This window comes from Eschrichtius robustus, unplaced genomic scaffold (assembly GCF_028021215.1).
Source record: "Eschrichtius robustus isolate mEscRob2 unplaced genomic scaffold, mEscRob2.pri scaffold_26, whole genome shotgun sequence".
In the NCBI taxonomy this organism is placed as follows: domain Eukaryota; kingdom Metazoa; phylum Chordata; class Mammalia; order Artiodactyla; family Eschrichtiidae; genus Eschrichtius; species Eschrichtius robustus.
Window position 1 is genome coordinate 10073088 of NW_027175249.1, and position 17335 is coordinate 10090422.

Below are 17335 nucleotides of genomic sequence, written 5' to 3' on the forward strand. Positions count from 1 at the left end.
AAGACAGGCGTCATGGGACAATGTGTTGACAGTGGTCATGGAGCATTGTTAGAAAGGGAACATGGAGCAATTTGATTTCAGGGGCCATGAACAATTGTGAATACATTGGCCAAGGAGTATTCAGATGAATGTGGTCAAGGATCATTATGACGACAAGTGTCCTGGAATATTGTGATGACACGGTTCATGGAGCATTGCGATGACAAGGGCCATGGCGAAATATGAAGACAGGTGTCATGGGGCATTGTGATGACAGTGGTCATCTAGAATTGTGAAGAAAGATATCATGGAGCAGTGGGATGACAGGGGACATGGAGCATTGTGATGACAGGGGTCATGGGGCATTGTGATGACACGGCCATGGAACATTATGATGACAAGAATTCTGGAGCATTGTGATAAAAGGGCATGGACCATTGTGATTAGAGGGGCCAAGGAGCATTCTGATGACAAAGACATGGAGCATTGTGATGACAAGTGTCATCGAGCATTGTGATGATAGTGGTCATGAAGCATTGTGGTGAATGTGGTCATGGATCATTGTGATTTCAAGTGTCGTGGAGCATTGTGATGACAGGGGTCATAGAGCATTGTGATGACACGGTTATGGAATATTGTGATGACCAGAATTCTGTAGCACTGTTATGAAAAGGGAATGGAGCATTGTGATTACAGGGGTCATGGAGCATTGTGATGACAATTGTTCTAGAACATTGTGAAGACAGGGATCATGGAGCATAGTGAGGAAAGGGCCATGGAGCATTGTGATGACAGGCGTCATGGGACAATGTGTTGACATTGGTCATGGAGCATTGTTAGAAAGGTAACATGGAGCAATTTGATTTCAGGGGCCATGAAAAATTGTGAATACATACGCCATGGAGTATTCAGATGAATGTGGTCATGGATCATTGTGATGACAAGTGTCGTGGAGCATTGTGATGACAGGGGTCATAGAGCATTGTGATGACACGGTTATGGAATATTGTGATGACCACAATTCTGTAGCACTGTGATGAAAAAGGAATAGAGCATTGTGATTACAGGGGTCATGGAGCATTGTGATGACAATTGTTCTAGAACATTGTGATGACAGGGATCATGGAGCATAGTGATGAAAGGGGCCATGGAGCATTGTGATGATAGGCGTCATGGGACAATGTGTTGACAGTGGTCATGGAGCCTTGTTAGAAAGGGAACATGGAGCAATTTGATTTCAGGGGTCATGAAAAATTGTGAATGCATAGGCCATGGAGTATTCAGATGAATGTGGTAAACGATCATTGTGACGAAAAGTGTCCTGGAATATTGTGATGACACGGTTCATGGAGCATTGCGATGAAAAGGGCCATGGCGAAATGTGAAGAATGGTGTCATGGGGCATTGTGATGACAGTGGTCATCTAGAATTGTATAGAAAGATATCATGGAGCACTGGGATGACAGGGGCCATGGAGCATTCTGATGACAGGGGTCATGGGGCATTGTGATGACACGGCCATGGAACATTATGATGACAAGAATTCTGGAGCATTGTGATAAAAAGAGCATGGAGCATTGTGATTAGAGGGGCCAAGGAGCATTCTGATGACAACGGCATGGAGCATTGTGATGACAAGGGTCATCGAGCATTGTGATGGCAGTGGTCATGAAGCATTGTGATGAATGTGGTCATGGATCATTGTGATGACAGGCTTCATAGAGCATTGTGATGACACGGTTATGTAATATTGTGTTGACCAGAATTCTGTAGCACTGTGATGAAAAGGGAATGGAGCATTGTGATTACAGGGGTCATGGAGCATTGTGATGACAATTGTTCTAGAACATTGTGATGACAGGGTTCATGGAGCATAGTGATGAAAGGGGCCATGGAGCTTTGTGATGATAGGCGTCATGGGACATTGTGTTGACAGTGGTCATGGAGCATTGTTAGAAAGGGAACATGGAGCAATTTGATTTCAGGGGCCATGAAAAATTGTGAATACATAGGCCATGGAGTATTCAGATGAATGTGGTCAAGGATCATTGTGACGACAAGTGTCCTGGAATATTGTGATGACACGGTTCATGGAGCATTGCGATGACAAGGGCCATGGCGAAATGTGAAGACAGGTGTCATGGGGCATTGTGATGACAGTGGTCATCTAGAATTGTGAAGAAAGATATCATGGAGCACTGGGATGACAGGGGCCATGGAGCATTGTGAAGACAGGGTTCATGGGGCATTGTGATGACACGGCCATGGAACATTATGATGACAAGAATTCGGGACCATTGTGATAAAAAGAGCATGGACCATTGTTATTAGAGGGGCCAAGGAGCATTCTGATGACAACGGCATGGAGCATTGTGATGACAAGGGTCATCGAGCATTGTGATGACAGTGGTCATGAAGCATTGTGATGAATGTGGTCAAGGATCATTGTGATGACAAGTGTCGTGGAGCATTGTGATGACAGGGGTCATAGAGCATTGTGATGACACGGTTATGGAATATTGTGATGACCAGAATTCTGTAGCACTGTTATGAAAAGGGAATGGAGCATTGTGATTACAGGGGTCATGGATCATTGTGATGACAATTGTTCTAGAACATTGTGAAGACAGGGATCATCGAGCATAGTGATGAAAGGGGCCATGGAGCATTGTGATGACAGGCGTCATGGGACATTGTGTTGGCAGTGGTCATGGAGCTTTGTTAGAAAGGGAACATGGAGCAATTTGATTTCAGGGGCCATGAAAAATTGTGAATACATAGGCCATGGAGTATTCAGATGAATGTGGTCAAGGATCATTGTGACGAAAAGTGTACTGGAATATTGTGATGACACGGTTCATGGAGCATTGCGATGACAAGGGCCATGGCGAAATATGAAGACAGGTGTCATGGGGCATTGTGATGACAGTGGTCATTTGGAATTGTGAAGAAAGATATCATGGAGCACTGGGATGACAGGGGCCCTGGAGCATTGTGATGACAGGGGTCATGGGGCATTGTGATGACACGGCCATGGAACATTATGATGACAAGAATTCTGGAGCACTGTGATAAATAGGGCATGGACCATTGTGATTAGAGGGGCCAAGGAGCATTCTGATGACATCGGCATGGAGCATTGTGATGACAAGTGTCATCGAGCATTGTGATGACAGTGGTCATGAAGCATTGTGATGAATGTGGTCATGGATCATTGTGATGACAAGTGTCGTGGAGCATTGTGATGACAGGGGTCATAGAGCATTTTGATGACACGGTTATGGAATATTGTGATGACCGGAATTCTGTAGCACTGTGATGAAAAGGGAATGGAGCATTATGATTACAGGGGTCATGGAGCATTGTGATGACAATTGTTCTAGAACATTGTGATGACAGGGATCATGGAGCATAGTGATGAAAGGGGCCATGGAGCATTGTGATGACAGGCGTCATGGGACAATGTGTTGACAGTGGTCATGGAGCATTGTTAGAAAGGGAACATGGAGCAATTTGATTTCAGGGGCCATGAAAAATTGTGAATACATAGGCCATGGAGTATTCAGATCAATGTGGTCATGGATCATTGTGATGACAAGTGTCGTGGAGCATTGTGATGACAGGTGTCATAGAGCATTGTGATGACATGTTTATGGAATATTCTGATGACCAGAATTCTGTAGCACTGTGATGAAAAGCGAATGGAGCATTGGGATTACAGGGGTCAAGAAGCATTGTGATAACAATTGTTCTAGAACATTGTGATGACAGGGATCATGGAGCATAGTGATGAAAGGGGCCATGGAGCATTGTGATGACAGGCGTCATGGGACAATGTGTTGACAGTGGTCATGGAGCATTGTTAGAAAGGGAACATGGAGCAATTTGATTTCAGGGGCCATGAAAAATTGTGAATACATAGGCCATGGAGTATTCAGATGAATGTGGTCAAGGATCATTGTGACGACAAGTGTCCTGGAATATTGTGATGACACGGTTCATGAAGCATTGCGATGACAAGGGCCATGGCGAAATGTGAAGACAGGTGTCATGGGGCTTTGTGATGACCGTGGTCATTTAGAATTCCGAAGAAAGATATCATGGAGCAGTGGGATGACAGGGGCCATGGAGCATTGTGATGACATGGGTCATGGGGCATTGTGATGACACGGCCATGGAACATTATGATGACAAGAATTTTTGAGCATTGTGATAAATAGGGCATGAACCATTGTGATTAGAGGGGCCAAGGAGCATTCTGATGACAACGGCATGGAGCATTGTGATGACAAGGGTCATCGAGCATTGTGATGACAGTGGTCGTGAAGCATTGTGATGAAAGTGGTCATGGATCATTGTGATGACAAGTGTCGTGGAGCATTGTGATGACAGCGGTCATAGAGCTTTGTGATGACACGGTTATGGAATTTTGTGATGACCAGAATTCTGTAGCACTGTGATGAGAAGGGAATGGAGCATTGTGATTACAGCGGTCATGGAGCATTGTGATGACAATTGTTCTAGAACATTGTGATGACAGGGATCATGGAGCATAGTGATGAAAGGGGCCATGGAGCATTGTGATGATAGGCGTCATGTGACATTTTGTTGACAGTGGTCATGGGGCATTGTTAGAAAGGGAACATGGAGCAATTTGATTTCAGGGGCCATGAAAAATTGTGAATACATAGGCCATGGAGTATTCAGATGAATGTGGCCAAGGATCATTGTGACGACAAGTGTCCTGGAATATTGTGATGACACGGTTCATGGAGCATTGCGATGACAAGGGCCATGGCGAAATGTGAAGACAGGTGTCATGGGGCATTGTGATGACAGTGGTCATCTAGAATTGTGAAGAATGATATCATGGAGCACTGGGATGACAGGGGCCATGGAGCATTGTGATGACAGGGGTCATGGGGCATTGTGATGACACAGCCATGGAACATTATGATGAGAAGAATTCTGGAGCATTGTGATAAAAAGGTCATGGACCATTGTGATTAGAGGGGCCAAGGAGCATTCTGATGACAACGGCATGGAGCATTGTGATGACAAGGGTCATCGAGCATTGTGATGACAGTGGTCAGGAAGCATTGTGATGAATGCGGTTATGGATCATTGTGATGATAAGTGTCGTGGAGCATTGTGATGACAGGGGTCATAGAGCATTGTGATGACACGGTTATGGAATATTGTGATGACCAGAATTCTGTAGCACTGGAATGAAAAGGGAATGGAGCATTGTGATTACAGGGGTCATGGATCATTGTGATGACAATTGTTCTAGAACATTGTGAAGACAGGGATCATCGAGCATAGTGATTAAAGGGGCCATGGAGCATTGTGATGACAGGCGTCATGGGACATTGTGTTGGCAGTGATCATGGAGCATTGTTAGAAAGGGAACATGGAGCAATTTGATTTCAGGGGCCATGAAAAATTGTGAATACATAGGCCATGGAGTATTCAGATGAATGTGGTCAAGGATCATTTTGACGAAAATTGTACTGGAATATTGTGATGACACGGTTCATGGAGCATTGCGATGACAAGGGCCATGGCGAAATATGTAGACAGGTGTCATGGGACATTGTGATGACAGTGGTCATCTAGTATTGTGAAGAAAGATATCATGGAGAACTGGGATGACAGGGGCCATGGAGCATTGTGATGACAGGGGTCATGGGGCATTGTGATGACACAGCCATGGAACATTATGATGACAAGAATTCTGGAGCATTTTTATAAATAGGGCATGGACCATTGTGATTAGAGGGGCCAAGGAGCATTCTGATGACAACGGCATGGAGCATTGTGATGACAAGTGTCATCGAGCATTGTGATGACAGTGGTCATGAAGCATTGTGATGAATGTGGTCATGGATCATTGTGATGACAAGTGTCGTGGAGCATTGTGATGACAGGGGTCATAGAGCATTGTGATGACACGGTTATGGAATATTGTCATGACCAGAATTCTGTAGCACTGTGATGAAAAGTGAATGGAGCATTATGATTACAGGGGTCATGGAGCATTGTGATGACAATTGTTCTAGAACATTGTGATGATAAGGATCATGGAGCATAGTGATGAAAGGGGCCATGGAGCATTGTGATGACAGGCGTCATGGGACAATGTGTTGACAGTGGTCATGGAGCATTGTTAGAAAGGGAACATGGAGCAATTTGATTTCAGGTGCCATGAAAAATTTTGAATACATAGGCCATGGAGTATTCAGATCAATGTGGTCATGGATCATTGTGATGACAAGTGTCGTGGAGCATTGTGATGACAGGGGTCATAGAGCATTGTGATGACATGGTTATGGAATATTGTGATGACCAGAATTCTGTAGCACTGTGATGAAAAGCGAATGGAGCATTGTGATTACAGGGGTCAAGAAGCATTGTGATAACAATTGTTCTAGAACATTGTGATGACAGGGATCATGGAGCATAGTGATGAAAGGGGCCATGGAGCATTGTGATGACAGGCGTCATGGGACAATGTGTTGACAGTGGTCATGGAGCATTGTTAGAAAGGGAACATGGAGCAATTTGATTTCAGGGGCCATGAAAAATTGTGAATGCATAGGCCATGGAATATTCAGATGAATGTGGTCAAGGATCATTGTGATGAAAAGTGTCCTGGAATATTGTGATCACACGGTTCATGGAGCATTGTGATGACAAGGGCCATGGCGAAATATAAAGACAGGTGTCATGTGGCATTGTGATGACAGTGGTCATCTAGAATTGTGAAGAAAGATATCATGGAGCAGTGGGATGACAGGGGCCATGGAGCATTGTGATGACAGGGGTCATGGGGCATTGTGATGACACGGCCATGGAACATTATGATGACAAGAAGTTTGGAGCATTGTGATAAAAAGGGCATGGACCATTGTGATTAGAGGGGCCAAGGAGCATTCTGATGACAACGGCATGGAGCATTGTGATGACAAGGGTCATCGAGCATTTTGATGACAGTGGTCATGAAGCATTGTGATGAATGTGGTCATGGATCATTGTGATGACAAGTGTCGTGGAGCATTGTGATGACAGGGGTCATAGAGCATTGTGATGACACGGTTATGGAATTTTGTGATGACCAGAATTCTGTAGCACTGTTATGAAAAGGGAATGGAGCATTGTGATTACAGGGGTCATGGAGCATTGTGATGACAATTGTTCTAGAACATTGTGAAGACAGGGATCATGGAGCATAGTGATGAAAGGGCCATGGAGCATTGTGATGACAGGCGTCATGGGACAATATGTTGACATTGGTCATGGAGCATTGTTAGAAAGGTAACATGGAGCAATTTGATTTCAGGGGCCATGAAAAATTGTGAATACATACGCCATGGAGTATTCAGATGAATGTGGTCATGGATCATTGTGATGACAAGTGTCGTGGAGCATTGTGATGACAGGGGTCATAGAGCATTGTGATGTCACGGTTATGGAATATTGTGATGACCAGAATTCTGTAGCACTGTGATGAAAAAGGAATAGAGCATTGTGATTACAGGGGTCATGGAGCATTGTGATGACAATTGTTGTAGAACATTGTGATGACAGGGATCATGGAGCATAGTAATGAAAGGGGCCATGGAGCATTGTGATGAGAGGCGTCATGGGACATTGTGTTGACAGTGGTCATGGAGCATTGTTAGAAAGGGAACATGGAGCAATTTGATTTCAAGGGCCATGAAAAATTGTGAATGCATAGGCCATGGAGTATTCAGATGAATGTGGTCAAGGATCATTGTGACGAAAAGTGTCCTGGAATATTGTGATGACACGGTTCATGGAGCATTGCGATGAAAAGGGCCATGGCGAAATGTGAAGAATGGTGTCATGGGGCATTGTGATGACAGTGGTCATCTAGAATTGTGAAGAAAGATATCATGGAGCACTGGGATGACAGGGGCCATGGAGCATTGTGATGACAGGGGTCATGGGGCATTGTGATGACACGGCCATGGAACATTATGATGACAAGAAGTCTGGAGCATTGTGATAAAAAGGGCATGGACCATTGTGATTAGAGGGGCCAAGGAGCATTCTGATGACAACGGCATGGAGAATTGTGATGACAAGGGTCATCGAGCATTGTGATGACAGTGGTCATGAAGCATTGTGATGAATGTGGTCATGGATCATTGTGATGACAAGTGTCGTGGAGAATTGTGATGACAGGGCTCATAGAGCATTGTGATGACACGGTTATGGAATATTGTGATGACCAGAATTCTGTAGCACTGTGATGAAAAGGGAATGGAGTACTGTGATTACAGGGGTCATGGAGCATTGTGATGAGAATTGTTCTAGAACATTGTGATGACAGGGATCATGGAGCATAGTGATGAAAGGGGCAGTGGAGCATTGTGTTGACAGGCGTCATGGGACATTGTGTTGACAGTGGTCATGGAACATTGTTAGAAAGGGAACATGGAGCAATTTGATTTCAGGGGCCATGAAAAATTGCGAATACATACGCCATGGAGTATTCAGATGAATGTGGTCAAGGATCATTGTGACGAAAAATGTCCTGGAATATTGTGATGACACGGTTCATGGAGCATTGCGATGACAAGGGCCATGGCGAAATGTGAAGACAGGTGTCATGCGGCATTGTGATGACAGTGGTCATCTAGAATTGTGAAGAAAGATATCATGGAGCACTGGGATGACAGGGGCCATGGAGCATTGTGATGACAGGGGTCATGGGGCATTGTGATGACACGGCCATGGAACATTATGATGACAAGAATTCTGGAGCATTGTGATAAAAAGGTCATGGACCATTGTGATTAGAGGGGCCAAGGAGCATTCTGATGACAACGGCATGGAGCATTGTGATGAATGTTGTCATGGATCATTGTGATGACAACTGTCGTGGAGCATTGTGATGACAGGGGTTATAGAGCAGTGTGATGACAAGGTTATGGAATATTGTGATGACCAGAATTCTGTAGCACTGTGATGAAAATGGAATGGAGCATTGTGATTACAGGGGTCATGGAGCATTGCGATGACAATTGTTCTAGAACATTGTGATGACAGGGATCATGGAGCATAGTGATGAAAGGGGCCATGGAGCATTGTGATGATAGGCTTCATGGGACATTGTGTTGACAGTGGTCATGGAGCATTGTTAGAAAGAGAACATGGAGCAATTTAATTTCAGGGGCCAAGAAAAATTGTGAATACATATGCCATGGAGTATTCAGATGAATATGGTCAAGGATCATTGTGACGAAAAGTGTCCTGGAATATTGTGATGACACGGTACATGGAGCATTGCGATGACAAGGGCCATGGCGAAATGTGAAGACAGGTGTCATGGGGCATTGTGATGACAGTGGTCATCTAGAATTGTGAAGAAAGATATCATGGAGCACTGGGATGACAGGGGCCATGGAGCATTGTAATGACAGGGGTCATGGGGCATTGTGATGACACGTCTATGGAACATTATGATGATAAGAATTCTGGAGCATTGTGATTAAAAGGGCATGGACCATTGTGATTAGAGGGGCCAAGGAGCATTCTGATGAAAATAGCATGAAGCATTGTGATGACAAGTGTCATCTAGCATTGTGATGACAGTGGTCATGAAGCATTGTGATGAATGTGGTCATGGATCATTGTGATGACAAGTGTCGTGGAGCATTGTGATGACAGGGGTCATAGAGCATTGTGATGACACGGTTATGGAATATTGTGATGACCAGAATTCTGTAGCACTGTGATGAAAAGGGAATGGAGCATTGTGATTACAGGGGTCATGAAGCATTGTGATGACAATTATTCTAGAACATTGTGAAGACAGCGATCATGGAGCATAGTGATGAAAGGGGCCATGGAGCATTGTGATGATAGGCGTCATGGGACATTGTGTTGACAGTGGTCATGGGCATTGTTAGAAAGAGAACATGGAGCAATTTAATTTCAGGGGCCATGAAACATTGTGAATACATAGGCCATGGAGTATTCAGATGAATGTGGTCAAGGATCATTGTGACGAAAAGTGTCCTGGAATATTGTGATGACACGGTTCATGGAGCATTGCGATGACAAGGGCCATGGTGAAATATGAAGACAGGTGTCATGGGGCATTGTGATGACAGTGGTCCTCTAGAATTGTGAAGAAAGATATCATGGAGCACTGGGATGACAGGGGCCATGGAGCATTGTGATGACAGGGTTCATGGGGCATTGTGATGACACGGCCATGGAACATTATGATGACAAGAATTCTGGAGCATTGTGATAAAAAGGGCATGGACCATAGTGATTAGAGGGGCCAAGGAGCATTCTGAAGAAAACGGCATGGAGCATTGTGATGACAAGGGTCATGGAGCATTGTGATGACAGTGGTCATGAAGCATTGTGATGAATGTGGTCATGGATCATTGTGATGACAACTGTCGTGGACCATTGTGATGACAGGGGTCATAGAGCATTGTGATGACACGGTTATGGAATATTGTGATGACCAGAATTCTGTAGCACTGTGATGAAAAGGGAATGGAGCATTGTGATTACAGTGGTCATGGAGCATTGCGATGACAATTGTTCTAGAACATTGTGATGACAGGGATCATGGAGCACAGTGATGAAAGGGGCCATGGAGCATTGTGATGACAGGCCTCATGGGACATTGTGTTGACAGTGGTCATGGAGCATTGTTAGAAAGAGAACATGGAGAAATTTAATTTCAGGGGCCATGAAAAATTGTGAATACTTAGGCCATGGAGTATTCAGATGAATGTGGTCAAGGATCATTGTGACGAAAAGTGTCCTGGAATATTGTGATGACACGGTTCATGGAGCATTGCGATGACAAGGGCCATGGCGAAATGTGAAGACAGGTGTCATGGGGCATTGTGATGACAATGGTCCTCTATAATTGTGAAGAAAGATATCATGGAACACTGGGATGACAGGGGTCATGGGGAATTGTGATGACACGGCCATGGAACATAATGATGAGAAGAATTCTGGAGCATTGTGATAAAAAGGGCATAGACCATTGTGATTAGAGGGGCCAAGGAGCATTCTGATGACAACGGCATGGAGCATTGTGATGACAAGTGTCATCGAGCATTGTGATGACAGTGGTCATGAAGCATTGTGATGACAAGAGTCATCGAGCATCGTGATGACAAGTGTCGTTTAGCATTGTGATGACAGGGCTCATAGAGCATTGTGATGACACGGTTATGGTATACTGTGATGACCAGAATTCTGTAGCACTGTGATGAAAGGGAATGGAGCATTGTGATTACAGGGGACATGGAGCATTCTGATGACAATGGTTCTAGATCATTGTGATGACAGGGATCATGGAGCATTGCGATGACAAGGGCCCTGGTGAAATGTGAAGACAGGTGTCATGGGGCATTGTGATGACAGTGGTCATCTAGAATTGTGAAGAAAGATATCATGGAGCACTGGGATGACAGGGGCCATGGAGCATTGTGATGACAGGCGTCATGGGACATTGTGTTGACAGTGGTCATGGAGCATTGTTAGAAAGGGAACATTAAGCAATTTGATTTCAGGGGCCATGAACAATTGTGAATACATAGGCCATGGAGTATTCAGATGAATGTTGTCAAGGATCATTGTGACGAAATGTGTACTGGAATATTGTGATGACACGGTTCATGGAGCATTGCGATGACAAGGGCCATGGAGAAATGTGAAGACAGGTGTCATGGGGCTTTGTAATGACATTGGTCATCTAGAATTGTGAAGAAAGATATCATGGAGCACTGGGATGACAGGGGCCATGGAGCATTGTGATGACAGGGGTCATGGGGCATTGTGATGACACGGCCATGGAACATTATGATGACAAGAATTCTGGAGCATTGTGATAAAAAGGTCATGGACCATTGTGATTAGAGGGGCCAAGGAGCATTCTGATGACAACGGCATGGAGCATTGGGATGAATGTTGTCATGGATCATTGTGATGACAAGTGTCGTGGAGCATTGTGATGACAGGGGTCATAGAGCATTGTGATGACACGGTTATGGAATATTGTGATGACCAGAATTCTGTAGCACTGTGATGAAAAGGGAATGGAGCATTGTGATTACAGGGGTCATGGAGCATTGTGATGACAATTGTTCTAGAACATTGTGATGACAGGGATCATGGAGCATAGTGATGAAAGGAGCCATGGAGCATTGTGATGATAGGCGTCATGGGACATTGTGTTGACAGTGGTCATGGAGCATTGTTAGAAAGAGAACATGGAGCAATTTAATTTCAGGGGCCATGAAAAATTGTGAATACATAGGCCATGGAGTATTCAGATGGATGTGGTCAAGGATCATTGTGACGAAAAGTGTCCTGGAATATTGTGATGACACGGTTCATGGAGCATTGCGATGACAAGGGCCATGGCGAAATGTGAAGACAGGTGTCATGGGGCATTGTGATGACAGTGGTCATCTAGAATTGTGAAGGAAGGTATCATGGAGCACTGGGATGACAGGGGCCATGGAGCATTGTGATGACAGGGGTCATGGGGCATTGTGATGACACGGCCATGGAACATTATGATGACAAGAATTCTAGAGCATTGTGAAAAAAAGGGCATGGACCATAGTGATTAGAGGGGCCAAGGAGCATTCTGAAGAAAACGGCATGGAGCATTGTGATGACAAGGGTCATGGAGCATTGTGATGACAGTGGTCATGAAGCATTGTGAAGAATGTGGTCATGGATCATTGTGATGACAACTGTCGTGGACCATTGTGATGACAGGGGTCATAGAGCATTGTGATGACACGGTTATGGAATATTGTGATGACCAGAATTCTGTAGCACTGTGATGAAAAGGGAATGGAGCATTGTGATTACAGTGGTCATGGAGCATTGCGATGACAATTGTTCTAGAACATTGTGATGACAGGGATCATGGAGCACAGTGATGAAAGGGGCCATGGAGCATTGTGATGACAGGCCTCATGGGACATTGTGTTGACAGTGGTCATGGAGCATTGTTAGAAAGAGAACATGGAGAAATTTAATTTCAGGGGCTATGAAAAATTGTGAATACTTAGGCCATGGAGTATTCAGATGAATGTGGTCAAGGATCATTGTGACGAAAAGTGTCCTGGAATATTGTGATGACACGGTTCATGGAGCATTGCGATGACAAGGGCCATGGCGAAATGTGAAGACAGGTGTCATGGGGCATTGTGAGGACAGTGGTCATCTAGAATTGTGAAGAAAGATATCATGGAGCAATGGGATGACAGGGGCCATGGAACATTGTGATGCCAGGGGTCATGGGGCATTGTGATGACACAGCCATGGAACATTATGATGACAAGAATTCTGGAGCATTGTGATAAAAAGGGCATGGACCATTGTGATTAGAGGGGCCAAGGAGCATTCTGATGACAACGGCATGGAGCATTGTGATGACAAGTGTCATCGAGCATTGTGATGACAGTGGTCATGAAGCATTGTGATGAATGTGGTCATGGATCATTGTGATGACAAGTGTCGTGGAGCATTGTGATGACAGGGGTCATAGAGCATTGTGATGACACGGTTATGTAATATTGTGATGATCAGAATTCTTTAGCACTGTGATGAAAAAGGAATGGAGCATTGTGATTACAGGGGTCATGCAGCATTTTGATGACATTTGTTCTAGAACATTGTGAAGACAGGGATCATGGAGCATAGTGATGAAAGGGGCCATGGAACATTGTGATGACAGGCGTCATGGGACAATGTGTTGACAGTGGTCATGGAGCATTGTAAGAAAGGGAACATGGAGCAAATTGATTTCAGGGGCCATGAAAAATTGTGAATACATAGGCCATGGAGGTTTCAGATGAATGTGTTCAAGTATCATTGTGACGAAAAGTGTCCTGGAAGATTGCGATACACGGTTCATGGAGCATTGCGATGACAAGAGTCATGGCGAAATGTGAAGACAGGTGTCATGGGGCATTGTGATGACAATGGTCCTCTATAATTGTGAAGAAAGATATCATGGAGCACTGGGATGACAGGGGTCATGGGGCATTGTGATGACACGGCCATGGAACATAATGATGACAAGAATTCTGGAGCATTGTGATAAAAAGGGCATAGACCATTGTGATTAGAGGGGCCAAGGAGCATTCTGATGACAACGGCATGGAGCATTGTGATGACAAGTGTCATCGAGCATTGTGATGACAGTGGTCATGAAGCATTGTGATGACAAGAGTCATCGAGCATCGTGATGACAAGTGTCGTTTAGCATTGTGATGACAGGGCTCATAGAGCATTGTGATGGCACGGTTATGGATTATTGTGATGACCAGAATTCTGTAGCACTGTGATGAAAAGGGAATGGAGCATTGTGATTACAGGGGTCATGGAGCATTGTGATGACAATTATTCTAGAACATTGTGATGACAGGGATCATGGAGCATAGAGATGAAAGGGGCCATGGAGCATTGTGATGATAGGCGTCATGGGACATTGTGTTGACAGTGGTCATGGGCATTGTTAGAAAGAGAACATGGAGCAATTTAATTTCAGGGGCCATGAAACATTGTGAATACATAGGCCATGGGGTATTCAGATGAATGTGGTCAAGGATCATTGTGACGAAAAGTGTCCTGGAATATTGTGATGACACGGTTCATGGAGCATTGCGATGACAAGGGCCATGGCGAAATATGAAGACAGGTGTCATGGGGCATTGTGATGACAGTGGTCCTCTAGAATTGTGAAGAAAGATATCATGGAGCACTGGGATGACAGGGGCCATGGAACATTGTGATGACAGGGGTCATGGGGCATTGTGATGACATGGCCATGGAACATTATGATGACAAGAATTCTGGAGCATTGTGATAAAAAGTTCATGGACCATTGTGATTAGAGGGGCCAAGGAGCATTCTGATGACAACGGCATGGAGCATTCTGATTAATGTTGTCATGGATCATTGTGATGACAAGTGTCGTGGAGCATTGTGATGACAGGGGTCATAGAGCATTGTGATGACACGGTTATGGAATATTGTGATGACCAGAATTCTGTAGCACTGTGATGAAAAGGGAATGGAGCATTGTGATTACAGGGGTCATGGAGCATTGTGATGACAATTGTTCTAGAACATTGCGATGACAGGAATCATGGAGCATAGTGATGAAAGGAGCCATGGAGCATTGTGATGATAGGCGTCATGGGACATTGTGTTGACAGTGGTCATGGAGCATTGTTAGAAAGAGAACATGGAGCAATTTAATTTCAGGGGCCATGAAAAATTGTGAATACATAGGCCATGGAGTATTCAGATGGATGTGGTCAAGGATCATTGTGACGAAATGTGTCCTGGAATATTGTGATGACACGGTTCATGGAGCATTGCGATGACAAGGGCCATGGCGAAATGTGAAGACAAGTGTCATGGGGCATTGTGATGATAGTGGTCCTCTAGAATTGTGAAGAAAGATATCATGGAGCACTGGGATGACAGGGGCCATGGAGCATTGTGATGACAGGGGTCATGGGGCATTGTGATGACACGGCCATGGAACATTATGATGACAAGAAATTTGGAGCATTGTGATAAAATGGGCATGGACCATTGTGATTAGAGGGGCCAAGGAGCATTCTGATGACAACGGCATGGAGCGTTGTGATGACAAGTGTCATCGAGCATTGTGATGACAGTGGTCATGAAGCATTGTGATGAATGTGGTCATGCATCATTGTGATGACAAGTGTCGTGGAGCATTGTGATGACAGGGGTCATAGAGCATTGTGATGACACGATTATGGAATATTGTGATGACCAGAATTCTGTAGCACTGTGATGAAAAGGGAATGGAGCATTGTGATTACAGGGGTCATGGAGCATTTTGATGACAATAGTTTAGAGCATTGTGAAGACAGCGATCATGGAGCATAGTGATGAAAGGGGCCATGGAGCATTGTGATGACAGGCGTCATGGGACAATGTGTTGACAGTGGTCATGGAGCATTGTTAGAAAGGGAACATGGAGCAATTTGATTTCAGGGGCCATGAAAAATTGTGAATGTATAGGCTATCGAGTATTCAGATGAATGTGGTCAAGGATCATTGTGATGAAAAGGGTCCTGGAATATTGTGATGACACGGTTCATGGAGCATTGCGATGACAAAGGCCATGGCGAAATGTGAAGACAGGTGTCATGGGGCATTGTGATGACAGTGGTCATCTAGAATTTTGAAGGAAGGTATCATGGAGCACTGGGATGACAGGGGCCATGGAGCATTGTGATGACAGGGGTCATGGGGCATTGTGATGACACGGCCATGGAACATTATGATGACAAGAATCCTGGAGCATTGTGATAAAAAGGGCATGGACCATAGTGATTAGAGGGGCCAAGGAGCATTCTGATGAAAACGGTATGGAGCATTGTGATGACAAGGGTCATGGAGCATTGTGATGACAGTGGTCATGAAGCATTGTGATGAATGTGGTCATGGATCATTGTGATGACAACTGTCGTGGACCATTGTGATGACAGGGGTCATAGAGCATTGTGATGACACGGTTATGGAATATTGTGATGACCAGAATTCTTTAGCACTGTGATGAAAAGGGAATGGAGCATTGTGATTACAGGGGTCATGCAGCATTTTGATGACAATTGTTCTAGAACATTGTGATGACAGGGATCATGGAGCATAGTGATGAAAGGGGCCATGGAACATTGTGATGACAGGCGTCATGGGACAATGTGTTGACAGTGGTCATGGAGCATTGTAAGTAAGGGAACATGGAGCAAATTGATTTCAGGGGCCATGAAAAATTGTGAATACATAGGCCATGGAGTTTTCAGATGAATGTGGTCAAGTATCATTGTGACGAAAAGTGTCCTGGAAGATTGTGATACACGGTTCATGGAGCATTGCGATGACAAGAGTCATGGCGAAATGTGAAGACAGGTGTCATGGGGCATTGTGATGACAATGGTCCTCTATAATTGTGAAGAAAGATATCATGGAGCACTGGGATGACAGGGGTCATGGGGCATTGTGATGACACGGCCATGGAACATAATGATGACAAGAATTCTGGAGCATTGTGATAAAAAGGGCATAGACCATTGTGATTAGAGGGGCCAAGGAGCATTCTGATGACAACGGCATGGAGCATTGTGATGACAAGTGTCATCGAGCATTGTGATGACAGTGGTCATGAAGCATTGTGATGACAAAGGTCATCGAGCATTGTGATGACAAGTGTCGTGGAGCATTGTGATGACAGGGCTCATAGAGCATTGTGATGACACGGTTATGGTATATTGTGATGACC